This window comes from Notolepis coatsorum, assembly GCF_963971535.1.
Source record: "Notolepis coatsorum genome assembly, chromosome: 12".
NCBI classification, from domain to species: Eukaryota; Metazoa; Chordata; class Actinopteri; order Aulopiformes; family Paralepididae; genus Notolepis; species Notolepis coatsorum.
The window spans coordinates 13,314,657-13,342,449 of record NC_140176.1 but is presented as its reverse complement, the minus strand read 5'-3'; the positions used below and the strand labels follow the sequence as shown (position 1 = coordinate 13,342,449).

At 44.5% G+C, this 27,793-nt stretch overlaps 1 long non-coding RNA gene across 1 annotated transcript; it reads right to left on the bottom strand.

Moving 5' to 3' along the window:
* Window positions 1-6,725: 6,725 nt before the first annotated feature.
* On the bottom strand, window positions 6,726-17,616 carry LOC311237700. Its single transcript, XR_014620303.1, has 5 exons — window positions 17,498-17,616; window positions 17,201-17,289; window positions 16,960-17,044; window positions 15,673-15,854; window positions 6,726-7,010 (listed from the first exon to the last, which is right to left on the bottom strand). It is a non-coding gene; the product is annotated as an uncharacterized lncRNA (long non-coding RNA).
* Between the last annotated feature and the right edge of the window lie 10,177 nt (window positions 17,617-27,793).

Below are 27,793 nucleotides of genomic sequence, written 5' to 3'. Positions count from 1 at the left end.
GCCGCCCTCCAATTCCAGATTGGCGTTGAATGCAGCTACTTTATCTGCCAACTTGAACACAGTTGTAATAACAACCATTTCCTCGTTGTTGTTGTCGCCACATATTATGCAGAGAGGACGTCGGCTCGGCACGCAAGAATCACCGACCTGTTGCAATAAACCCGTGTTTTAAGTATGGCTCCTGTTTATTAAAAGAAGCATTATATTTCCCTGTTGCATTTCCCTATCCAAAGATGTTTGTTTTGTTTTTTAACACATTTTGTTACTCGCTCCATCTCGAACGCGGAAGTGAAAGTTCGTTAGGGACTATTCCATTGGTTATCCCAGTCCACGTGACCATTTCTAGCATTTCAATTGGCTATAGTGCTATTGATGACTACCGGTAGATAGATACAGCTTCACAATAAAAGACACCCTGGCGTCCCGAGTGAATATTTCCTGCGCGTAAAATAAATATCATATTCTCAAAATAATCTGACGGGCCAGAAATTATTGCTGGCGGGCCAATGTCGGCCCGCGGGCCGCCTATTGCCGATCCCTGCATTAGACCATACTTTACTATGAATATGTGAATGAAAAAGTTTAACGTTGCTACACAATGAACAATACATATAGGACTTTGAATGGGCCCTAATAATGGCAATGTAGCAATAGAATTTAAAAAGTTATAGCCCTGCAAAGAAGGGGACTTTCTCCATAGACAAATAGCGCTGGCAATCTATGGTATATCATGAATTTAACCTTAGGCAGCCAAAGTGTTAATGATAAAAACAAAGTACCGTATTATATGTTAGATATTGTGTATTAAATGTTATAGAAGGGGGGAGAGAGGGGAGGGGGGGGAAGGAGAGGGGAGGGACAGAGGATTGGCGTGGGTTGGCCCCGGGGTGGGAGTAGACCACTGCACTTAGATATAAACACTAGTCTACCTGGAGACTCAATGAGGTAATTGTAGACGTCGCCATATATAAAAATATATACTGGATTACCATTACGACGACTAACCACTGCCGATACTACGGATACATCCCTATTGGCAAACTTTATATTTAAAAAAGAAAAAGAAAGAAAGGAATAAAGAAATTATAATCTCTCTTTATAAAAAATATTATTTTCGGTTCATTATACAACTGTGGCGGGACAAATTAGACCGCCACAGTCTAGGTAATTAATGGGAAACACTGGAGAATAATAAGAGATTGAAGAAGAAAGAAAAGTACTATTTAAAAAAAGACGCCAACACACCTTGCCCTCGTACTCGGGTCACTCGTCTCCTCCTCTCTCTCTCTCGCCTCCATCTGGGGGCGGGGTCCAGCAACGCCCAGCATACGATCAGTCACTCACGTGGCAGAGACATGATTGTCTCTAGGCACATACGCAGCTCGGTATACTGCGCTCGGTCTTCTCTTGTGAAGTAGAGGGCTGTGACACTGACAAACGTTGGGGGAGGGGCGTTCTCTGCGAGTCTCCCGGTAGGTTGTTAGATGGTGGCTGTTCTTTGACTGGGAAACAAAGGAAAGTATAGAGTTGGCTGTGTAAAGCCAACCCCCTATTTCAAATCAGGCAGGCCTGGGATTGGAGGAAACACGTCTGGTGATGTCACTCTGGTGACATCACGAGAGACTCGAGGCCTTTGCTATAAGAGCTGGGGTGTGGGGACGAGGAGAAGAACTCTGAAAACCAAATCACCGAGGAGGAACCAACCCATCTCTACACACAGGAGCAGACGGCGGCGGAAGCAGAGGAGAATAAACGGACAGAGAACATTTTGGAGGGAAAAACAGAACTTTGCTTTGTTCACTAGCAAGGGAACAGAGCTCATCAACAACTTAGCAACTCTACTGTAATATTAGCCTGGTTGGGGTCACAGACGGCATAGTGTCTTGATCACAACTATAGCATTCTTAATTGTAATTTGTATACACTCTTAACTTTGATTAAACAGCTGCTGTTATATACCCTCTTCTCCTCATTCCTCCTGCTGCACCGCTGGTCGTCAAACAAAGACCTCAAGTCTTTGTTTAAAGTAATTTCCAAGGCGTTAAAGGTTTTGAATCACAACCCAGAGCAGATTAGATAGCGCAGGAAAATTACTACATCTACATAAACAAAACCAGGGTCGGATGTGGAACCGGACCAGCCACCAGCCTTCCCTGCAGCGTGTGCAGCGTGTGCGCCACCTCCCACTGCTGGTCCCGCAGCGCACTCAAGCTGGTACGCAGATTATCTACAGGGGAGGGGGGGGGGGCAAAAGACATGATTATGGCAAAACTTAACTAAAATAATATTAATAATCGCTATTATGGGCCCATAAAACATTTAAAGGTCGAATCGCACGGGTCTTACGTGCAGTATGGCTGGGCGATAAAACGATAACGATAACTATCGCGATAAATTATTTCCTCGAAATAAACATGAAACGTGGTCGCAAAGTTTAGATATATCGATTTTCCAAGCTTGGATATGAGCACACGCACTAACAACCAATCAGTGAAGGAGATGGCCGACAGCGGAAGGAGACGTAGAGAGGTATGACTCAAGTAGTAAACAAGGCTGGCTAGGATAATTAGCTTGCACGGCGCTATTAGATAACCTAGGTGGGGAACAACCAGGAGATCACTGCAACTCACACAAGTTGGAGAACTATCTCTCTCTCTCTCTCTCTTGCTCTCTCACACACACACAAAGGGAGCCGCATGTGATTGGTGGAGGCGGGATCCTTACGAAAAACTGCTAATCATTGACACATGCTAGCCTGTAATAATCCCCCCCAGAAAAATGTACTTTGCATTTGATATATTGCAAATATGCCATCACACACACTGGCATTTAAAGGGTTAGAATAATGGTCTTTGACTGGGACCAACCATGGCGCAAACAGTGGATTGTCGAGCCAGCTCTCGTTAAATTGGCACTTTCCCATATTAACGAGTGCAAATGCTAAACTAAACGTAACGTTATCGCTTCCGCTTCGCCTTGCTAACGTTAGCTAGACTCCACTGAAATTGTTCCCGGCCAACATAAGGACCCGTGTTGGTTCCGCCCCATTCCGGTCTGCGTGATGCTACAACGCGGTCAATAAAAACTCCCGACTTTATCTCCCGTTAACCGTACTTCCCCAGATTTCATAATAAAACATGACATGGCATTTTATCTTTCCTTTCTATGGCATTTTTAAGACCTCTGAAAATGGATTTAAGACATTTTAAGACAAACTAAGGCCTTAATTATTGATAAACCAATTTAAGACTTTTTAAGACTTTTTAAGGATCCGCGGACACCCTGTATAAAATGAATATGTGGTGTTATGATCAGGGCTGAAGTTGAATAAAATATTGTATTTATCAATTACAAAAAACTGAAAATCCATAAAAATCTGTGTTGTTGCTAATCATACATATGCTAGCCTGTTTTTTAACAATAAGTTGTGATGCCATCACAAACACTGGCATTTAAAGGGTACAAATAAAAAAATGCCTGCACCAGAATGCAGGAAATTAAGTCTTTGTAACAAAAAAATTCCTGGTGGGGGACCCCCAGACCCCCTGCTTAAAAAGTGGCCTGACTGGGGCTATATTTCCTGGCCTGAATGATTTCCCCAGTCCGGCCCTGGTTAAAAGCCTCCAATGCTTATTAGTGTGTGTGCGTTTGAACGTTTGCATGTTTCAACCATACATTTCCATTTAAAATAATTTTTTTTTACCTCCTATAATAGTGGGGGTCGCGGCTCTCTGACACCGTTTTTTTTGGGTCGCGGCCTGAAAAATTTGGGAACCCCTGGTCTAGCCTGTACCCCCCAGACATGTTGCTGGCCCCGTCAAAACAGTATCCCATCAGCCTCTCCATGGGCAGGTCGAGGCGTAAAAGTATTTTATACACAAAAACAGCGTCTCGGCTGTTGTGTCTGGGCCGGGCATTGTAAAAACCCCAAAAGAAGTTCTGAGCTTCCAAGTTGTCATCGGCTAACTGTATATTACACGAGAATTGTTCTTTTCCATTGAGTGACATCAGTGGTTCCGTCAGCGCTCAAGCCAAAGATTGGGCTTTTGGATGATTTGCCTCTAATTTGTCGCTGACTATCATGGGCAAGCAGCTGTAAGATTTCGTTTTGGATGTTGTTGGACATCCAGTTGTCTCTCTTTTGGAGCCAATTCTTCAACTCGGGATCAGACTCGGTGCGCACTCTTTCCATCATGAGCTGCCATAACACCCCATCCCTATTTGCATCACCCCTCAGTGGAAGCCCCTGGCGCCCGAGGGGGGGTATAGGGGAACAGACTCAGTTAACTCTTCAATACCTGATGCTGAGGCTGAACCTGTCGTCTCTGTCTCTGACGTTTATCAGATTTAGTGGGACTGTCACTGGGACCGGCGGGACGTTTCGAAAATAAATCTGATATTTTTCTTTTCTGCGAGTGAGACATTCTGTGCTAGCAAAGTCTGACTACTAGCTCAAATCGACTGACTGCGCAAGCACTGTATCACAGTAGCTCAGTGGTTCGTGGCGCGTGGGAAGGGCGGGAGACGGGAGGTGAATACAATTAGTTGTTTCACCTGTCATTCAATCAGTCTGTGACAGTCTGTCATCACTCGAAAATCTACTCGGTTTTACACGTATGATTGTGTACATACAGTAGTGTAATGAATGAATGAATGAAAACTTTATTTAACAGATTGGAGAATGGCTACAATACAGTATGGCTCAATACACACAATATTAAAATGGTGATGTGCTTTGAGCAGGATAAACTTATAATATACAGTGTTACAGTTATACAGTTACAGTATATACAAATACTGCCATAAAAAAAAGAAAAAAAAATTATATATATATATATATATATATATATATATTTTTTTTTTTTTTTGCAATAATTGAGAGGGGGTGCTGCAGCACCCCCCGCACCCCCCTTCCCGCGTCCCTGTAGGACGTTGTTGCAATGTATTGGGGCGGAACAGAGTATTTTGAGTCATATTTAGTACATTGTCATGGGATACACCGCTTGCTCTGGCTAACTGCTAACGTGCGCGGACTGATGACGACATCAACTCGAGACAGTCGCAGCAGCAAAACAAGTCTATTAATAGCCCGTCCATCGGCGCCGGGCATAAGAAGTTAATTGAACTTGACAGACATTATATCGACGATAATTATCGATATCGAGTTATATGAAAATAATTTTATAATTTTATCGCGATAACGCTTTTGGCCATATCGCCCAGCCCTAACGTGCAGCCACCAATAGTGCCTTCAGGCCTAAATCTGGCAGGCTGCGGCCCATTTCCTTCAAGCGGCGGTCGATCTTGTTCATAGTGTCAAATAAAAAACACTTTAAAAACCCTAACCCTCGTACTGTTGTTTACTATTATGCATACTCTGCTACTAAGGAATCTACCTGCTGCTCCTCCTTCTGCTCCTCCTCCTCCAAGCCCCATTGTGATGTCCAGTTGCAGATCGTTCTCCACACGGGCCAGGACCTTGACCACCTCCCACCGCAGCCGCACATTTCTCAGGTATTCCCTCAGAACTGCTGAAGGGTTGTGTGAAAGTGAAACACTCTTATATTAACTTGACCATTGGCAGGTCGTTGAGCCCCAAGGTCGCGACGAGCACAATAGCTTCCTTAGAGCCTTATCTGGCAGCCTCCGCTTGAACATCACATCCACGCGGAACCTAATTTTGTGCGTCTCGACACGTCCTCTCACATGGTTGAAGGTGAACAATTCCTCATGATATCCTCTGATGCCTGTGATGCCGAGATTTGTGATTATAATCGATTGGAGTTCCGTGGCTCTCCAAGTTCCCACAACATCCACCCCAGATCATCAAATGAAGCCAATTTTTCATCACGGCGGGTTGATCTGTGGAATTGATAATAGATATTCAACTTTATAAAATGTGTATTCATCTCTCTGATTGCCTCACATTCCTCCGCAGCTTCCAGTTGTTGAAACAGCTCTTCACGCTCAGCACGCTCATCTGCAGGGGGAGGGGGGGGGGGGGGGGGGGATGAGGGAGGGCAGACCGCTCTGTCCAGACGCCGCTGCGGCTTTGTCACCTCTTCCAGGACATCCCTGAGCATGGCTTCCTCATCTGGAGGAGGGAGGGAGGGAGGAGAGAGGAGGAGGGAGGGAGGGACCGCAATACTTAACAGGCCTAGCAGCGCCTGGCCCAGGCGTTCCCACAACGGAAACACCGCCTCCACCGCTGCTAGGGACAGAGTCACCACCCCTGGAGGGAGGGGGAGAGATAGGGGGAGGAGAGGGAGAGGAGAGAATGTAGAGATGGAGTGTGAGAGAGGCAGAGTGTGTAAAAGAGAGAGAGGGGGTACAGTATGTAAGAGTACAGTGAATTGTTCTGTGCTGTTTTTATATCACGGATTCTTTTTTTCCCCCCTTGAAAACAAGGGCTTTTCAAAATGCTATAAAACGGAAATGAGCCGATAAAAAAACAATCCACTTCAACAATGTTGACTGGAAATGAGTCATTGATAATGCGACGCTTGCGACGGGCAGATTAGACACAGCCATAATTTAAAACATAGATTAGGCAATATTAACGCTAACATTGAAGTGGATGGTGGGCATTCAAGCACTAAATGTGCGCCCCCTGCTGGGCACTGAAAGTGTTAAACAATGATAAAAAAGTGTGGGAACCTTAACCCACCTCTGTCTCCATCAGCTCCTCCTCCTCCTCCTCCTCCTCCTCCTCCTCCGGTAGGCCCCTTGCTACGTCCAGTAGCAGCGCTTTCAGCAGACTGCATCGTGGATCCGGTGGAACTGGAGGAGAGGGGGGGGGGGGGGGGGGGTGCTAAAGGTGCTCTGGATAAACATATCTTCCTCTCACATCGATGAGGGGGAACAATTGCTCATGATTTCCTCTGATGCCGAGCATGGTGATGGTAATGTTGAGTTCATCGTGGTCCCGTGGCATTCCAAGTTCCCGCAACATCCAGCCCAGATCACTGAATGAAGCCAAAATGGGGTTATTTTCATCACGGCGGGTTGATCTGTGGAATTGATAGACATTCAACTTTATAAAATGTGTATTCATCTCTCTGATTGATTGAAAACTTTATTAACAGATTGCAGAATGGGTACAGTGAAGTACAGCTCAATACATACAATTGTATTCTCTGCCGGAGCTTATATACATCATTGTAGGGTCTCTGCCAGCTCTATTTGTCTTTTATTATTGCAAAACTAAAATTATTAAAAGTCAGTACTCAACACACAATGCATAATGAAACTAACAATTAAGGTGGCTAAAATGACATGCAAGTACAGAAACAGAAAACAAAAAAAAGTCTATAATAATATTTTACCGTATACAGTGTATATCCAACGAAATTACCAATTATACCAATGCCTTATACAGGATATACCCCTAATACCTATTATCTAAAACCCTACACACATATGCTCCAGCTCGAACCCCCCCCCTCCCGGACCCCTCCTTGGATAGTACCTCCATTATCCCTCACTCCTAACCAGACACTACCATTATAAGCTAGCTTTTATTCTCTCCACCACTTCTAACCACATTGACATTTTGGATTCGTTGAGACCCAGAATTCTTGCTGTAGATATTTCTTGATAAATCACATCGAGATATGTAAGAAACCAAACCTTCCGGCACATTTTTTCCGGTTGAAACCAGCGTGATGCGATCAGTTTTTTTAGCTACTGTGATACCCGATAAAACCAATCTCTTTAGCTGTGGATTTACTGCAAACTCAAAAACATCATTCAATAGTAATACAGAGGGGTGTACTGGTATATTCCAAGATACGAGTTTTGATAATTGATGGGTCACATCTTTCCAGAATGCCTTAACTGGTGGGCAGTCCCAATACATGTGCATAAATGTCCCTTCGTCTCCATTTGTACATTGGGAGCATTTTGAGTCTTGTTTAAGACCCATTCTGTTCAGTCTTATAGGAGTCAAGTATGTCCTGTGAATATAGTTAAGATTGATTTGTTGATGGTCCGGGTTCCTTGATGTAAGACGGACATTTGCCCATGCTCCTTGCCAATCAAAGTCACTTTCCAGGTCTGGTATATCCCTCCTCCAGACAGAGTCTAGTTGGAGGGTTTCATACGAGGACGTTAGTAATTGATAATAAAAACCTGATACAAAACCTCTCGATGTCTCTCTTTCATAGAAGAATTTGTGGTATCTGTGGTGTTCAACTGGTATGTCTAATGGAACACCGTGAGACTTCAAACATAGCTGTAACCAGTGGCGGACTGGCCATCGGGACGTTCGGGACGAATCCCGATGGGCCGGGACCAAAGTGGGCTGGTCCAAAAAAAAAAAAAAAAAAAAAATTATATATATATATATATATATATTTTTTTTTTTTTTTTTTTTTTTTTTTACTTTTTTACTTCTTTTTTTTTTTGGGCAGTGTGTGTGCCAGTGTGTGGGCCACTAATGTGGGCCGATGTGTGGGCCAGTGTGTGGGCCAGTGTGTGGGCCAGTGTGTGAGTCGGTGTGTGGGCCACTAATGTGGGCCAGTGTGTGGGCCGGTGTGTGGGCCAGTGTGTGAGTCGGTGTGTGGGCCACTAATGTGGGCCAGTGTGTGGGCCAGTGTGTGGGCCGGTGTGTGGGCCAGTATGTGGGCCGGTGTGTGGGCCGGTGTGTGGGCCAGTATGTGGGCCAGTCTGTGGGCCGGTGTGTGGGCCAGTGTGTGAGTCGGTGTGTGGGCCACTAATGTGGGCCAGTGTGTGGGCCGGTGTGTGGGCCAGTATGTGGGCCGGTGTGTGGGCCGGTGTGTGGGCCAGTATGTGGGCCAGTGTGTGGGCCGGTGTGTGGGCCAGTGTGTGGGCCAGTGTGTGGGCCACTAATGTAGGCCGGTGTGTGGGCCGGTGTAGTGTGTGGGCCAGTGTGTGGGCCATATGTGGGCCGGTGTGTGGGCCATTATGTGGGCCGGTGTGTGGGCCGGCAATAAAACAATAAACAAGTTGCATAAACTAAATCAGATTAAAAATGATCACAGTTCTGGTTTGCCTTAAGATGCAGTTTAAGATGGGTCTTGAACATGGAGTATGTAGGGCACTCTCTAATCACAACTGGAAGGCTATTCCAGTAGTTAACAGAGAACACAGTTTTTGCAATGGTAGTATACCGAAAAGGCACCTTACAGTCCCCTCTACTGATGGCCCTGGTGGTAATGCCAGTGTCTGCTTTCTGTTGGATGAACTCATTCAATGGGGGAGGGGCAAGTCCATGCAGAACCTTGTACATGAAGCAAGTATATTTGAAAACTTGGAAATTCTCGAAACTTAGCATGTTATGTTTTTCTAAAACATTACAGTGATGAAATGAAATTGGTTTCCTATCAAATACTTTTATGGCTTTTTTGTAGAGTAATTATATTGGTGTAAGAGTAGTGACATATAAAAGAGACCAGTTGATAAAACAGTAGGCCTACTCGATGTGTGATAAATTCATTGAATGCAGAAACATCCTTGCAGCATTAACTGGCAGGCAGGGCCTGATCTGCCTGAAGTTTTCGATGTTAAACTTGACTGTTTGTCACTTTCTTCACATGACTTTTTGAAGGTCAATGTACAGTAGAGTCCAATGTGACCCCAAGATACTTGAATTAATGTACAATGTCCAGCTCCGCCTCTCCCAGAAACACATTAGAGTGAGTGACCTCTACTGGTGACTTTGTGAACATCATACACACTGTTTTCTTGGTGTTAAGTGAAAGACATGCTTTTGTTAGCCAGTCTTGAATGAGACATGAGACATCAGTGAATGAGATTCACGTTTCCTCCCAACCGCGAGTAGGCCTAGAAGCGCAGAAATGGAGAATGCAAAAAAAGAAAGGGTGGAGCTGAAAAAGCTAGAATAAAAAAATAAAATTGCTAGTAAAAGACGCAGAACAATGTTCTAAAATTACAGACATGTTTACCCGCTGCTGCTGCTAATGATGATGAAGTTCAAGTGGAAGGAACCAACAGTAACATGACAGGTGCATGCAGTAGCCTAGTGCATATTCTACTGTTGGTGTCTGCCGGTTCATGAGGGCTAGCTAGCCTATACTAGCTCTTGCAGTGATTCCAGTCATTCTATTACAAGACAATGTGCTTTCCGTATTCCTGATTCCTTACAGCACGTGGACGTAAATAGTTGTGACTTGTGACGTTTTTTCTCTGACTAAAAGTTTAGTTAGCAATGTTAGGACTAGTGCCCACCACAGCATCAGAAGCTAAAGTGCTAACCTAGAGAGCCAATCAGAACCTAGGACGGGCTGCAAATTAATCGGCTACTAATATTATAATAGTAAATACTAAAATAAAATACTATTATGTTCCCTTCCAAATTTTCATGTTGATATAATATTGGTAATCTAATTGATTGAATTGATTAGTTGCCATTTTACATGCTTAAATAAGATGTACCTTAGAATTCCCAACAGTTAGCCATGTTCTCGATTAGTCTCATCTACATGTTTGTAAATAACCACAGCTAACTAGCTTAAGCTAACAACTAGGTCAACTACTACCCCGTAGTTAAACATATGTGATTGCATATAACAGCTAACTGCTACAGCTAAGTTGGTAGTTAGCCTATTCCATTAATGTTGAATGTATTTATGAATGTTGTTGATGGTGGTTGGCGCTGATTAGCAGACATGATTCCGTCAGTCTGCCACAGGGCAGCTGTGTTTGCTGATGCTGCTCACAACCACCAGTAGTGTATGACTGTGTGAGTGTGAATGCTTGATGGTTTCTGTGAAGCGCTTTGTGGAACAATGCTGATATACAGTTAAGAATGAGTAATTCGGGGTAGCTCACCGCGTACCTCAATCGCTATTTCGCCGCCGGGGACAACCGTGCTTGTCACGGATCTGGGGTAGCAAGTTCGATTCCCGGACAAAGCCGTAACTTTCTCAGAGTGTCTTCCCCCCATCTGTACCCCCATTCAACCTGTTTCTGTCGGTCATTCTTGACCAGAGAAAAAGCGATAAACGCAAAAAGAACCAGCGGAATGGTCAAAGTTTAAAAAAAAAAAAAAATTAGTAATTCGCTTTTGGTTTTTAAGAAAAATTTGTAAAGCTATTTTTGAAAACTACAGGGGTGAATAATACTGTTTTCTTTTGCTATTTTCTTTTAGAATACTGTTTTGGAGTCTTAATTTTTTAAATTTTTGTTTTTTTTATCCACTTTTTCTCCCATTTTCTACATTTTCTCCCATCCCAATTTCGTATCATCCAATTCAACCCTCCCCTGTCACGAACGCTGTTTCTTGCCTCCCACAAGCCGGCTGCAATGTGGACTAAGTCATACATAGCACAAGTCCCCTCCGGTACTTGAGGTAACAGCAGTCGCATCTTTTCACCTGCGCAGCTCGATCTCTCAGTGGCGAGGAGTAACGCGTGGGAGGCTCACGCTGCCCCCGACACTTCCTGATTCGACTGCGCAGGCACACCAACCGACCTGTAGGAGTCGCTGTCCACAACGCCCAATCCCCACCCATCAGTTTCCCACCCCCTAATACGGCCAATGTGTATTAGTATGAACGACCAGCTAAACTGAAAGCAATGTGGAGCGCTGGGCTCGAACAGGCGAGCCCAGCGTCTCCAGTATTTGTGGTGAGCGCCTTGCCCACTACGCCACGTAGCCGCAATTTTTTTTAATTTTTGTTAAGAATATAGGACAGGCATATATAAGCATTATGCTTCAGTCTGTACCTTTTCAGTCACTGTAAAATCAAATATTGTTAAATGATAGGGTATATTGTATTGTGTGAGATGATGACTGAATAAACTACTACTACTACTACTACTACTACTACTACTACTACTACTACTACTACTACTACTACTTTGGGTGTTTTCAAAAGGCTGAAAAACGCTGTATGAATTCAAGCCATTATTATTGATTGCTGATGTTCTTCTTATGCAGTTGACTCTGAGGAAAGAGAGAGCGCCCAGTCCAGCACAGCTGACCCTGAGGGGAGAGAGAGAGCCCAGTCCAGACAGACAGACAGACAGACAAACAGACACACAGAGAGAGAGACAGAGAGAGAGAGACACAGAGAGAGAGACACACAGAGAGAGGGAGAGACAGAGAGAGAGAGACACACACACACACACAGAGAGACACATACATAGAGAGAGAGAGAGAGAGAGAGAGAGAGAGAGAGAGAGAGAGAGAGAGAGAGAGAGAGAGAAAACAGGCTCTTGGAATGGGTGTCTGGGAGGAAGTGGGGGGTCTTTCAATGTTGATTAAACGGCAAGCAACTAATGTCATGAGTGCCAAATTAAAGGACAATAAATCCAATCTAACTGAAATTGTGTAGCACAGACCTTTCTATTAGGGATGCTCGATATTGGCTTTTTTACTGATACCGATATACCGATATTGTCCAACTCTTAATTTCCGATACCGATATCAACCGATATCAACCGATACCGATATATGCAGGGTTTCCCGCCCCAAGAAATGGAATAATTTCAGGTAATTAACATTACATATCTCTTGTTGTGGAATTAACACAACATTATGCATACTTTTGACAATAAATAAAATGAAAATTGGTTCTTACTTGCTTGCCTGGGTAAATAAAGGTTATAGAAATGTAAATAAAATATTATTTCTTTAAAACGATACCGATATTTTTCGATATCACATTTTAATGCCGATATCGGCCGATAATATCGGTAGGCCGATAATATCGGACATCCCTACTTTCTATGGATCAAAACCTCAATATTATTATGGTGTAGTTAATACTTCATGTATCCTTAATCCCTAGGCTAATGAGGCACTAAGATGTTAGTAAAAAAAAACATATGCCAATGACGGGAAGTAGCGGTATATGTATGTGTGTGTCTGTGTGTGTGTGTGTGTGTACTGTGCATGAGTGCACATCTAGGGGCGGTGTGTAGATTTGGTCTCCCTGATGTTGACTCCTTAGCCACAGCCTTGGGTTGTTTAATACTGGACAAGTGTTTCATAACGCCCGTTGTGTGGGCCGGTTTCGGGGCCGGTGCGTGGGCCGGTGCGTGGGCCGGTGTGTGGGCTGGTGCGTCTGAATGTCCCGGGCTGAATTTGAGTCCCAGTCCGCCACTGGCTGTAACTGTATGTAAAAAAGCCATGTGGACCCGGTGAGGTTAAACTTTGTGCATATTTCTCCATAACTACAAAAACCCTGGTTGTTAAAAATATCCCCTAATGAGTGTATGCCTTGCTCTTCCCATATAGGGAATCTTATAGGACGTTTTTCAATTAAGAGTGCATTGTTATTGAATAAGGGAGTGTGATTATGCCATTTTTGTGGGTTAGGATATTTTTTGTGTGTTTCACGCCATATCCGGATTGCATGGGTAATTATGGGGCCAAATTTCCGCTCACAGTGCTTGATTGGTAGTTTAGTGTGTGCTATGTCCTTCAGTCTATGTGGGGCTACTATGTTTTCTTCCAATTTTCTCCAGGATACCAATGCCTGGGGATCAAACCATATTGTCAATGGTCTTAATGTGTATGCCTTAAAATATTGGAAAAAATCTGGAACTGCCATGCCACCGTCTGCTTTATTTCTCTGTGCGGTGGATCTTTTTATGCAAGGTGGTTTGTTATTCCAAATAAATTTGTATGTGGAGGAGTGTAATCTTTTCCAGTAACCCTCTGGAGGGGGTAACGGTAGCATTGAACTGATGAAGTTGATTCTCGGTAGTACATCCATCTTAACTATTGATACCCTTGCCTGTACTGAGTTTTTAAGTTTTGCCCACCTGTCCAGGTCGTCTTTGATTTTGTTCTGTATTTTTGTGTAATTGTGCTTCACCGTTTGTCTTATGGTGGGAAATATTTCCACACCCAAGCATCTAAAATGTTTTACCATAGGTATCTCACCTGGGAGGGTTGTATCTTTTTTTTGCATGGGTGTTAAGTGGAAGGAAAGCCGACTTCGGCCAATTTGTCTATGGAGATGTTCACCTTCTTTTACTCAAGTTCAACACTGTTCGACGAACAATGTTACTTACTTAGCTGCCAGAGTTGTGCTCTTCCTGCTGACCTGTTGTACACAACTTGTAAGTTGTGTTTCCGGGTTCCCGTTTTGCGCTGATTGGCCGCTGCCGCACGCTAGCACACGCCCCTCGCTACGCCCGCTAAACCCTCGCTATGAGTGACTCGCCAACAGACTTTCACTTTCGTCTCGTTTATCAGGGTGAACGCTGTTGCGTGCCAGAGCTCTCATATTTGCGAATGCATAAACTATATCTTAAATTATGGCTATGTGTCTAATATGGCCGTCGCTTATCAATGACTTGTTTGCAGTCAACATTGTCGAAACGGATTGTTTTTTGTTTACATCAGGGTGAACGCTGTTGCGTGCCACCACCCACTTCAATGACAGAGCTCTCATATTTGCGAATGCATAAACTATATCTTAAATTATGGCCATGTGTCTACTCTGGTCTGCATCCCCTTAACAATTGTATGTATTGAGCTGTACTGTACGCGTGTAGTGTTTCTGGAACTTTAAAAAAACTAGCGTTTTTCAAAATGGTTTAAAACGGAAATGAACCGATTAAAAAAACAATCCGTTTCGACAATGTTGACTGCAAACAAGTCATTGATAAGCGACGGCCATAATATGGCCATAGCCATAATTTAAGATATAGTTTATGCATTCACGTCAAATGTATATACTCTTTTCTGGACTCTTTTTGTATCACAAACAGTACTGTATTTGCAAATCTGGTATGTCATAAATGTATAGATGTAGCAGTACTGTCTATCTGTATGTCGTGTATGTCATATATGTCCTGATGAATTGAAAATGGGGGACCCTGATGTAGGGCTGGGCGATAAAACGATAACGATAACTATCACGATAAATTATTTCCTCGAAATAAACATGAAACGTGGTCGCAAAGTTTCGATATATCGATTTTCCAAGCTTGGATATGAGCACGCACTAACAACCAATCAGTGAAGGAGATGGCCGAGAGCGAAGGAGACCCGGAAGGAGACCCAGAGGTAGGACTCACTCAACAACAAGGCTTGCTAGGCTAATTAGCTCGCACGGCGATGTTTTATATATTTACGTGCTGAGTATGTGTGGCGTGAATTCTGAGGCCACGTTTATAGTAGTGTGGGGTATACAGTGGACGTCGTTTAAATATATTGTGGCGGAAGAGAGTATTTTAGTGTCATATTTAGCACATTGTCATGGAATACACCGCTTAGAAACAACAGGCTGGCTAGGATAACTAGCTTGCACGGCGATGTTTTATATATTTACGTGCCGAGTATGTGTGTGGCGTGAATTCTGAGGCCACGTTTATAGTAGTGTGGGGTATACAGTGGAGGTGGTTTCAATATATTGTGGCGGAAGAGAGTATTTTAGTGTCATATTTATTACATTGTCATGAGATATTCCGCTTGTCGGCTAACTGCTAACGTGCGCGGACTGATGACGACATCAACTCGACTCGAGACATTCGCAGCAGCATAAGAAGTTAATTAAACTTGACAGACATTATATTGACGATAATTATCGATATCGAATTATATGAAAATAATTTTATAATTTTATCGCGATAACGTTTTTAGTCATATCACCCAGCCCTACCCTGATGTAAACAAGACGAAAGTCTTTCTCTGGTCTGCATCCCCTTAACACTTGTGTGTATTGAGCCGTACCGTATAGTGGTGCTGGTGGTGCTGGTCCGAGTTGTGCTGGTGCTGTTGGTGGTGCTGGTCCTCCCGGGCCCTTTGTGATATAACTACTTTGAGCAATTTGAAGACATGCTTAAGGACCCTGAACTCGCCTTTCCGCTGCTGCATCTGCTCCATCACTTTGATCAAGTGTACACGGATAACCGCTGCAGTGGGGGGAGGGAGGAGGGAGGGAGGGGGAGGAGGGAGGGCAGTCACTTAATACAGTGTCAAATAAAAAAAAATAAAAAAAACCTAACCGCCGTACTGTTGTTTACTATTATGCATACTCAGGAATCTACCTTGCTTATACTACTATCAGCCTCGAACATCCGAATTCCCAGCCCCTGCGCTGCCAGACCTGTCCACTTGTCGAATTCCTCCTGCCGCCAGTTACACGGAACTGGCCTCCTCTCTCCTGGCGTCTCGGCGCTGGGTTCAGTCCCGTCTCCGACTCTGGCAGGATACACCCATTCCGGCATGTTCTCCTGCGAACCTCCTGCGCTCAGCCAAAGTTTTTCAAAGTCCCGCGTCGAAAATGATTCACGGGCGATTCCTCGTATGATTGAGTCCGCCGATCGGCTCAATCTCCAAACTCTCCGGGCTTGTATCGCAGGCACCATTCGGCCCAACTTCGGAATGCCCAGACCTCCGTTCGGGCCACTGCTGTACAGCAGTCCGTTCGAAGTACAGGGTGGCAGATGTAGCCAACGCTTGACAGTCTTGCGAATGTGTCTGTCAACTACCAACAGGGACGTGACTGAGGTATCACAGTGATCCGCCGTATAGAGAACTCTAGGAATCGCATAGCAACACAGGAGCTCCACCTTTACCAAGGGCTTTTCAAAATGCTATAAAACGAAAATGAACCGATAAAAAAACAATCCGCTTCGACAATGTTGACTGGAAAACGAGTCATTGATAAGCGAGGGGCAGATTAGACACATAGCCATAATTTAAAACATAGATTAGGCGTTATTAACGCTAACATTGAAGTGGATGGTGGGCATTCAAGCGGTAAATCAAGATTAAGCTTGGGCTCTGAAAGTGTTAAGGGCGGCACGCAAGGAGGTTCCGGGGCACCGAGCTCCGGCACGGAAAGTGTTAAAAAGGGAACACCACCAAAATCAAGAATTCCAATTATGTTCTTTCCATGGTCTAGGAAGGTTTCATCAACATTTGTGAACGTGAGCCTTTTCTCCCAAAGCCAGAAACCAGGGAAGTAGGATTAAAACATGCAATGTTATCGGGTATATAATCCATGCTTAATACCTGCTCCATGCCATCCCTCCTCCTCGTTCTCCTCCTCTCTGTGGCACCTGGGCGTCCTCGTTAGTATAGTGGCGAGTGTCCCCGCCTGTCACGCAGAAGACCGGGGTTAAATACCGGTAGTCAAGAGTCAAGATTCAAGATTTTAATATCATTTAAAAAATGCTTTAGGTACAATGCTTAAAATAACCATGCATACACACAAGCCCCCGCAATGAAGCAACCCAAGCACGCAAAAACTCACGGACGCACGCACTCATCACGGGCGGCACGCACGCACGCACACCCCCGCTGGGCTGGGGTGGCGCCGTCGGCCGCGTGGTACGACACGGTCTATGAACAAAGAAACAAACAATTTATTCATTTAGCCATTTATTAAAGATTAAAAAAATTGCATATTCTTTAATGATAAAACAAAGTATCGTATTATATGTTGGATATTGTGTATTAAATGTTATAGAAGGGGGAGGGGAGAGAGGGGGGAGGGGAGGAACAGAGGATTGTCCAGCAAAGAGTTCGATGCTTTACTGCTCGCTTTTACAATTCTGTGGACATCCGTCACTTTCATCCTCGGTAGCTCTTCTAAGCATCTGGTGTAAAAAAAGAGCCATGCTGCTGCCTGCTGGTCAGGGATGTTGAACGAATGCACAGCAGGTCCCTGTATGCAAAAACGAGATGTGAAAGGATTAGATTTTCATAAAGAATCAGTCTATTTTGAGAATCACACATAAAGAATGCTAGGTTAGCCTCTCTCTCTACATCTAGATCCAAGTAAACTAACAGTAACGTTTTTACATGAAATACAGCCTCTCTCTCTCTACACTAGTCATACATACATATAGTATCTACAGATATGCAAGAGGATTATATGCAGGTATGTTAGTGATTAATTAGAGTGATTAATTCGGTTTGAGAAAGAAGTGCAGCTAACTATTTAGCTTAGCTGCAATGCATCTGCAATCTGCTTTGCGGTCCAATGTTCACCAAAACACACACTTCATAGTTTGTTCCTCAACGTTATATAGACAGGTAATGTTTTGTAAATTAATGTTATGTTTAGAATGGAATGAATACATCAAGGACAAAGCCTGTTAGCTCAAAGCTAATCCATCCCGTTTTGACTACTAGCCTCTGTTAGCCAGCATTAGCCTTCAGTAGCTGATCTAAGTAAACTAACAGTAACGTTTTTACATGAAATACAGCCCAAAAACCCTGCTGACAAACGTTTGCTTATTAAATACATTCTATACTATAATATTACAAACGTTTCATTACCTCTCTGTGATGACAAAGTTGTTTAAATAACAGGAAAAAAGTTGATGAAAACAATGTAAGTCGATGGGACAGGAAGTACCATTCGCAACCCGGAAGTCCTACCGGAAGTGCCTACTTCAGGTTGTGCAAGTGGAGAATCGGCAAACTTTATATTTAAAAAAGAAAAAAGAAAGAAATTATAATCCCTCTTTATAAAAATATTATTTTCGGTTCATTATACAACTGTGGCGGGACAAATTAGACCGCCACAGTCTAGGTAATTAATGGGAAACACTGGAGAATAATAAGAGATTGAAGAAGAAAGAAAAGTACTATTTAAAAAAAGACGCCAACACACCTTGGCCTCGTACGTTACTCGTCTCCTCCTCCTGCTCCTGCATGTAAAGAACACGTAGTGCCTCACCACCTTCAACTTTTTCTCCTCAGCAGAGGTTTCAGCTGTTTTAGCTCTTTATCCAGCTCTCCTGCAGTGGTGGCAGTGGCACGGACTGGGAGGGAGGGAGGGAGAGGGGGGGAGAAGGAGAGGGGGAGAGAGAGAGAGGGGGAGAAGGAGAAAGGGGAGAGGGGGAGAGGGAGAGGAGGAGGGGAGAGGGAGGGAGAGGAGGAGGGGAGAGGGAGGGAGAGGAGGAGGGGGAGAGGGAGGGAGATTCTGGTCCGGCTCGGCTACAGGAGGCAAGGAGAGGAGAGAGGAGTTCACATTTCTGTTCACAAGTTGTGCTGCAAGACAGGACCAGAGGAGATCAAGACACGCAGAGTGGTTCTTGGTGCACAACAACCTGGGTCTACGTCGACAAAGCACACAGCGTGCTGGTCTTGGGTCCAGGGATTAAAGCAAACTAAATTATCCTCCTTTATTAGGGATAGGGTTGTGTGAAAGTGAAACACTTCTATTAACTCGTCAAACCTCCCTTGAACTGTTCGGTCATCAGCAGACCGTAAAGCACAAGCAGCATCAACTAGCCCGTTTAGACTAGTATCTAGTGATCTGTAATCCCTGATCAGATCATTCACGCTTCCCTGCAGCCTGTGCGCCACCTGCTGGTCCCCCGGCGCACTCAAGCTGGTATGCAGATCATCTACAGGGGAGGGGGGAGGGGGAGGGGGCTGAACCCACATTTACAATTGTAAACATTCAGAGAAGAAAATGTTATTGCATTGTTTTGATTAATCTGGAAATAATTATTGAAACCCTGAATGCCGAAAGGCCGGAAATAATTTGCCAGATGCGCAAATGAAGATGAGCGGTGAGCAGTGGTGTCGTAATATGGGCCAAGGCCAAACGCCACGTGCACGCGCATACATGTTCCCTCGGTTGCGCACAGAACAGATGATACAACTTGTGTTGTCTCATCCTTCCAGTCAGGAGATCAAGCAACCCCCCACCGCACCTACAGGGCTTGTATTTGGTTGTCGGTATCCTATTATTATGCAAAGTCCAGGTGATAAGTGCCGGCGGCCGGGGTATACGGCGCGACGAGTCATTTGTGTGTGGCCGGCCGGCACTTATGAATGAATGAATGAAAATGAATGAATGAAAACTTTATTTAACAGATTGCAGAATGGGTACAATACAGTACGGCTCAATACATACAATTGTTAAGGGGATGCAGACCTGAGAAAGACGTTTGTCTTGTTTCCATCAGGGTCCCCCATTTTCAATTCATATAGACATTTATGACATACACAATGACATTTATGGCATAGGGACATATAGGTATTTAGTACCGATACATTTGTGACATAAACGGTATTCCAATATACAGTACTGTTACCCCTAGATCGTGACAGAGTATATACATATGATGGGGAGGGGACTGTACATTAGGAGGGGGTGGGTGGGTGGGAGAGAAATATACATACGGCGGGGAGGGAATAATATGCGGTGGGGAGGAGACTGTCTATTAGGAGGTGGTGGGGGTTTTGGGCATTTACGGTGGCCAGTTTCGAATTGCAGCCTCCCGTAGGTGCTCTTTAAGAGCGGTTTTGAATGTGGGCAGGGATTCACATTCCTTTACAGCTTTGGGTAGGGCGTTCCACATTGTTGTGGCATAATTGCGAAACGTGTTTAGTCCCTTGTTTGAGCCGAATCTGGGTTTAACATGATTTGTTGAGCTTCCTCTGGTGTAGTGGTTGTGGTATTCACTGACCTTTGGAAAGTATTTTGACATGTACATGGGCACCCCGGTCGTATAGTGTATCTTGTAGACCAGGCCCATTGCAAGTTGCTGTACTCTGTCGTCTACTCTAAGCCATCCTAGGTTGTCAAAGTGGGCAGGGGTGAGGTGGGTTCTGGGGTTCAGGTCAAGTAGTAGTCTGACCAGTTTGTTTTGTGATGTTTGTAATTTTGTTTTAAGCGCCTTTGAGGTGCTTTGGTACCATGAGGTGCACGCATAGTCGTAGTACCCTTGAATGAGTGCTCCTGCCAGAGTCTTCAGGGTATTCTTGTTTACCAGAGAGGAGATCTGGTACAAGAATCTAGTTCGTTGGTTGACTTTTTTTTATTACATTGGATGCCATTTTGTCACAGGAAAGATGCCTCTAGGATGGAACCCAGGTAGGTAATTTCGTCTTTCCTTGTGACAATATTGTCACCCACTGTAACTTATCACCTAGACTTTGCATAATAATAGGATGCGCGTACTTCTGCCTCAGTGACGACTGACGAAGCCCAAACGTCGTTTGACCGCGTATGACACACGTGCTGCCCCGCACCGTCGCGTTATGAACCATATCAAAATATCCACGTGCGGTTGGGTCAACAAAATGTTTGATAAAAACGTTAAAACTGGGTCAATTTCGATAAATTTTTGTCCCCTCTTCACGAAAGTCACCGTTGGCCTAGTCACATAATACAACATGCAAGTGCGGGCCTTAATTAAGGCTTGCGGTGGGAATCATAATATATATAAATTACGGTACGGTAATTAAGGTACGATACGTTGATAAGTTCACACACTGGCGGGGTATAAAACGAGTCAAAACGGCTGCCATCAACGAAGAAATAATAATTTCTATAACCATTTGGAAACCATGAATTAACACCAACAGCAGCAATTAAGCTATCCTAGCTGCACGCTCCCGTCAAATATATATGAATCCGCTGTAAGTGTTCACTTGTTTCTAAACTATTCTGGTAACGTTACTGTTTGAAGTCAACTATAAAATATAGATGAATTGTAATTACCTGAGATGTGTGCAACGTTGAACTTCAGCTAGAAGAACACGACCGCGTGTGAGCTCAGGAGTCAGGACATCACGGAAGGTAGTGCGCAGGCGCGTCCGGCTACAGCAGCGTGTTGCTGCCAGGTGCAATAGGGTCCAGCTGCAGACTCGGAGCCTCGGTCCAGATTGGTACTTCCGCCCTGCCACAGGACTATTAGTCCTGTGACAGGGCTATGCGCTGATTGGCGGAAAGTACGGAAGTATCTCGAAGTACGTCTGACGTATCTCGAATTACGTCTGACGTTTCTCTACGTTTAGCGAACATTAAACGTTGTATTCATAAAATAATATAAAATCAGCAGCATGGGGAGGGCCGGGGGGAGGGGAGGTACAGGTAGTAGAAGACATAGAGGTACAGGTCACATAATTATAGTACAGTGGAGAAGTAAAAATAGAATAAAAAGGCAGTGTAAACAATATACAATATTATTAACTCTAATAAGCCGTGGGTCTGCATTGTATAGAGCGGATCCCCCGGCCGTATTCAAGCGCTGGAGCGCTTTGCGATGGATCAAACTGTATTAATATAGTAGTTGGCTAGTTGCGCGCTTCTGGCCACCTCCCGCAGTGCGCGCATACACACATACTGTCTGTTAATTAATTTAGCGCCCCAAGCAGAGTCATTGGTGTGTTACGGCCCGAACTCACTGCTCACGAACGAACACGGACGGACGGACGGGCGGCTGCCTCTTCACTTCCGCTCCCATGTTAACGGACGATAGTAGGCACACTGGCCGCGAGCGGGAGCGCGCCTCCCGAGTGGCTCGCGAGCGGCAAGCTATTTTTTCGCCTCGATCCTATTTGAGGCGGCGCGCCACGCGCATTGTCACAGAAATACAATTGAATATCTGCATTATTACCACAGATATAGATGTTGTTCAACCAGCTGTGTCTGTATCTGCAAATAAACGCCTTGAATGTTTGTCTGTATGTTTGTTTATACCTATAACTATTACAATGTTGCATAATAATAATAATAATAATAATAATAATAATAATAATAATAATAATAATAATAATAATAATAATAATAATAATAATAATAATAATAATAATAATAAGCTCTTGCTGCTGCTGGGGCTACACGCTGCTCTTTCAGGAGTACAGTCACACTGATCATCATTCTAAAATGACTGACTTCGCATATAGACTAGGCATTTACAGCTGTCCCAATGTAAATATGCCTTCCTCGGTGCGCTTCCGCACGCTCAAGTCGTAGGTCCAGTGTGCCTGACCAGGCGCGCGATCTCACGAGGGAGCCGCACGTGAAATTCGTTCGTGAGCAGTGAGTTCGGGGCGTTAGGGGGTGCGGACTAACGTGATGACGACAATGATGAGCGCAGGGACTCAAGAGACAGGATTACAGCTGCCCCCAAATTCAATAATATCTGTTCTCCAAAAGCCATTTGAAAGGAGAAATTTGGTGGAGAAAATACAAATAAAAGACCTTGGCGCAGACATCACGTCCCGAATCACATCAACCAGGAAATAACTAACGCTAATAGTTGTCATCGGAAATTGATAATAATCACAAGATACATTCAGACAGTGTTGGATCTAACAAAATGGATTTATGGACACATTTATGGAAAGTTCAAGCCCGGACCACAAAGCTTCTCAAAGGGTTAGGGCGACACGCGACAGCTCTTCCAGTTCTACCGGCAGCAAGAATTCTCAGCCTCTGCGTTATATATGAAAATGTAATTGTACGGGTACAGGTTGTCTTTTCCATTTATTTTCTCCTCCGAGTGCTTCGTTTACATGTTAAAATCACAATGATTTTCTTCTGGGGGACAATGCCCACAAACCTACAGGTTCGTAAACATGTCACCTTTTCACCTCTTATCAGTTTGCAGGTCTGATTATATACTGTAGTTACTGAAACTGATTGAATATGGCACCGCCCCACCTAGAATAATTTTCACCACTGGTTCTTGAGTTGGTAAAGTAATGTTAGTTAAAAAAAATCTGCTCCTATTGTCCTACAGTTCAGTAGAGAAGTTACTTTAGAAATAGTCAAAACTCCATCTACAAATAAGCTAGCAACCACTACCGTCCCAGGCAACCATTCTTCAATGGTTCCTCCAGCAAGATAGCAAGAAACACCATCATTCTATGTAAGGCAAAGATGCACGGGAATCTGGTCATACATCTGTAAAGACATGAAACAAACCCAATACCTTTGACTCAGAATTAAAAATCTTTACAGCAGTATAGTTTACTTCAGAAGTATGACATGGAAGTGAAGGAGCCTGAAACCTGGAAGTGGAACAGATGACTGCAAGATTGCAGATAGTAATTTCTACAAATGTGAAATATCCTTTAACTTGTAAATGTAAAGCCACAAACGCTTGTTTCTCTACTTGTTTAAACTTTAAAGCACCAAATTAATTACAAGACACAACATAATTTCTGTCTTCACTTTTTATTTCTCTCCATAACAAATTGCAGAAACCACTAGTAGTGGTTGTTGGGTGGACATGGCCATGTGGGTGGAAGTGGGGATTAAAGCTACTGTACTGGGGGGTGCCATGTGCCCTCTTTGGGGGTTGTCTGGTTTAAGGCTCTGTTGTGGTAGTCATTGGCTCTGAGGGGGACGAAAGGGATTAATAGAGCTAAGGATTCCAGGCATAGGCATGTGGGTGGAAGTGGGGATGCAAGTGAGATGGTACTGGAGGTTGCGTTGCAGTCAGTTCAGGGGTTGTCTCCTCGGTTGTCGAAGGCTCTGTTGTAGTGGCCATTGGCTCTTGAGTCTTGAGGGGGACGAAAGGGATCAAAGGGAGGGAAGAGATAAGGTGCTAGGCGCAAGATGGTTGCCTTAAGTAATGAAGCAGCCTGGAACTGTGCAAAACCAATGAACTTGAAGAGAAACACACAGATGCAGCTGCCAGTTGCTTCACATAGTCAAGACATATGGCTGCATTGTAGGCTAATAATGTCCAGAGATCATGACCCTTGCCTCTGCCTCCACACACTGAGCCCTGCTGGCCTGGGAACAAATCTCCCCAGAGCCCTCCCAGACTCTCGCCCTCTATCTCCCGACAAAGATGAATGCTAAGAAGAAGGAATAGTTACACACTAATTTAAAGGGAAGAACAATGTATTTTTTTTCTTTTCTTTTTACTTCATTCACTTTAGATGTCAATTTCAAGGTCAGCATTCGCATGGTAGTTAAAATGAGACTGAGTAAGACTGATTGATTACAAACTAAATAAACCGTTGCAGAGAGGGATAGTGCATGACTATTGCGAAGGTAAAGCGACTGAGTCTTTGATGAGTTAGGCTTAGCTTGGAACGGGAGATTAGTAGAGGCCCTGCATGGAATGTTTATGAATTATCTTTCTTCCAACATGGTAGTTACCCTAACACAGTAAAAAAAAAAAACATGTTTTTATTCTTGCCCGCCCCTCTCCCCACACCTCAAACCCAACTCTGGACAAACTAAGGCAATTGTTCTGCTTATGAGGGTCCTTTGGGGCCCTAGTTTATAGTGCTATGTACATGTATTCATCCATGCAGGTTGCGTGCGGAGTCTGCTCTCCTCTCATCCTCTAGGTCTCCAGCAGCTTCAGCAACTCCTTTTGCCTCCGTCGGCATAGTTTGGACGCCTCCCTTTGGGGGGAAAGGGGACAGACGTGACCTTGTGGTATTCATTGTGGCTCCATGCACACTGGACCTGAAAAACACAGTTAGTTGTTGATGCTGTGTGGCGGCGCATTGGACCATCAGAGTCACAGAGACATTTTCAGAGACACAACCCCAACCGAGTGCTCTCTGCCCATCGGGACACTCAAAGATGAGTTCCGTCCAACCCCACTGTAGTGGGAAAATAGAGACGTAAGACGATGTCCACTCTGTTGTGTGTCTTCCAGCTAAACCTGGCTATCATCCCCCCCACCCCCGAGATGTAGGACGTGGTGCAGTCCTACCCCTTGGACATAGGCGGTCTCCTGGAGCTGATCTCCGATGCTCACCAGGACGACCCTTCCCTGGCTGACAGGCCGGAGAGGTGAGGTCTGGTCTCCATCTACTTGGAATTCATGGCCCCGGCCCGGTTCAGGTAATGGTTGAGATTCCTGGCAGGGTGGCCAGATCAGGAGGAGACAATGGAGCAGGAAGAGGAGGAGGAGGAGGAGGAGGAGGAGGAGGAGGAGGAGGAGGAGGAGGAGGAGGAGGAAGAGGAGAAGGAAGAGGAGGAGCAAGAGGAGATAGATGTGGGGTCGGAGCCCCCTCCGAAGAGGCAGTGGCTGAGTCTGGTGGAGGAGGAAGATGAAATGGAAGAGGAGGAGGAGGAAGAAGGGGAGGAGGTTTTTCCACCAGTGGCTATTTCGCGGGGAGTAGATGGAGAGACCTGAGGAGGAGGAGGGGGAGGAAGATGAAGAGGAGGAAGGGGAAGGAGAGGAGGTTTTTCCCCAGTTTCTTATGTCTGCTATTCTAAATCTATAACCATGTTTAGACTTGTATTAGTCTTGTTCCTCTGATTACATTTTCTGAAGAAGCTATATCATTGGCTTAGAATTGACCAGTGACGTATATAAGTAGCTTGTTTCTTTCTGTTCTTGGCAGAATGTAGATTCTGCCCGTTGCAATGTACTTTTTCCTTGCGATGTATTCTTTTTCCTGTTTGTTGCTTTGCTTGTTCACTTTTGAATAAACCTCTGAAAGATGGATTCTACCTTTCATTTCTTTTGTATTTTTTTTTATGTGCATTTGACCCCACTGCCAACCTTAATTTATCCAAATCCTAACACATCCTTCCTCAATGGATTTCAATGGACAATACAAGCAAAACCATAAGAGATAAAGCTTAGATATTTGTATATTATTTATTAGATATATGAGTACTTGAAGGGTTATGTGCTATTATCTGTAATTCAGTCGACAATTGTGGCCTCTGTGGCAATTGGAAACATGCAAAAGCATGGAGAGTCCAGTGTGTATGTGGAGCGTGACTGTCAAATAAATGACCATAAGTTGAGATAGAAATGACTTATTTTTATATCTACGTTCAAAATTGAGGCCACTGTTGCCATTTACAAAAAGTGAAGCCAAAACTAAAAGATGCAGCTGCTACGCTCTAGTTTTGAAAAAATTTCAACATTCCACCATTCATTCCTATTAGTCAGGGAATATTATCAGATATTTGGCCAATCTTGGAATAAATTCCCTACCAAGAAATGTCTTCACCAATGTGTTTGTAAAGGTGTCTAATAACACATATAAAAATATTTTAATTCAACTCCCATAGGAAAACCTGTGACAGCTGCTGAAAGTTGGAGTACCCGGAACCTTATCTGTACAAATTTTTAAATGTAAATGTTTGCCTTAAGCACCTTGTGAGGTGTCAAACTGTTTTTTTTTCATGTTTCTGAATCGACTGCAAACATATTTTTTGCACTAAAAGCACTCCTTGGTAGAAAAAACATCCACACCCACCTTTCCCGCTCATCGCCAACCCTTTTTTTTTGTGAAAATAAATATGGCTGGGTGCATGTAAATTAAAAAGTAGCTTTATTAGTTTATTCACATACTTGCCATGGTAACATACGGTTATCCTATAACCATAGTTATATGAGTATAGCGAGCGCTCTGCTCGTAGTGGAACATTATCCCATATCAGTCTAATACTGAATACATTTCTTCACATGTACACACCCATCCGCCTGGCCACACCCCCATCCGCTCCTCTACATAAGCGGGGATGTGGCCACACTAACAGCTCCTTCCCAAGTCTTTCACCACCGAAGGCGAAGACCACGGGGTCCTCAGTGAGTCCGAGCAGAGCGCTCGCTACTCATATAAGGATAACCGTATGTTATATATCGCAATAGCTTGCGCTCTGCTCGTAGTGGAACACAGGAGCTGAGCAGAGCGGAAGCTCGACAAATGTACCCGCTGAGGCCCTCCACAACCATCAGAACCGGGGAGGACCCAAGCCCCCGGACCCCCCTAGTGGAGGACGGGGGGGAATCGGATCCAACTGTGCGAAGAGGGTTTAGCAACTCAAACACACAGGGTGAGCAGATCATGGGACTTACCTTCCCACAGAAGAACCCACGAATACACAGGCGCGCAACCCACATGCCACTAGGGAACGAACGGGAAGGGGAAAAAAACCTGTTACAATCCCTAATATCACGGGGTCAAGGTCAAGAACCCAACCCCGTGGCAAGGCCGTAGGAGCGGAGCGCGAAGGAGGACCCAGCCCCAGGAAGGGCCAGGACCCCCCGGAAAAAGGGGGCCTGGTGAGGCCAACGACGCCGCAGCATCGAGACCCCACCAGGCGGTCACTAGTGACACCACCCCCCACATCGCCAGCGTATCGGACAGGGCCCATCCA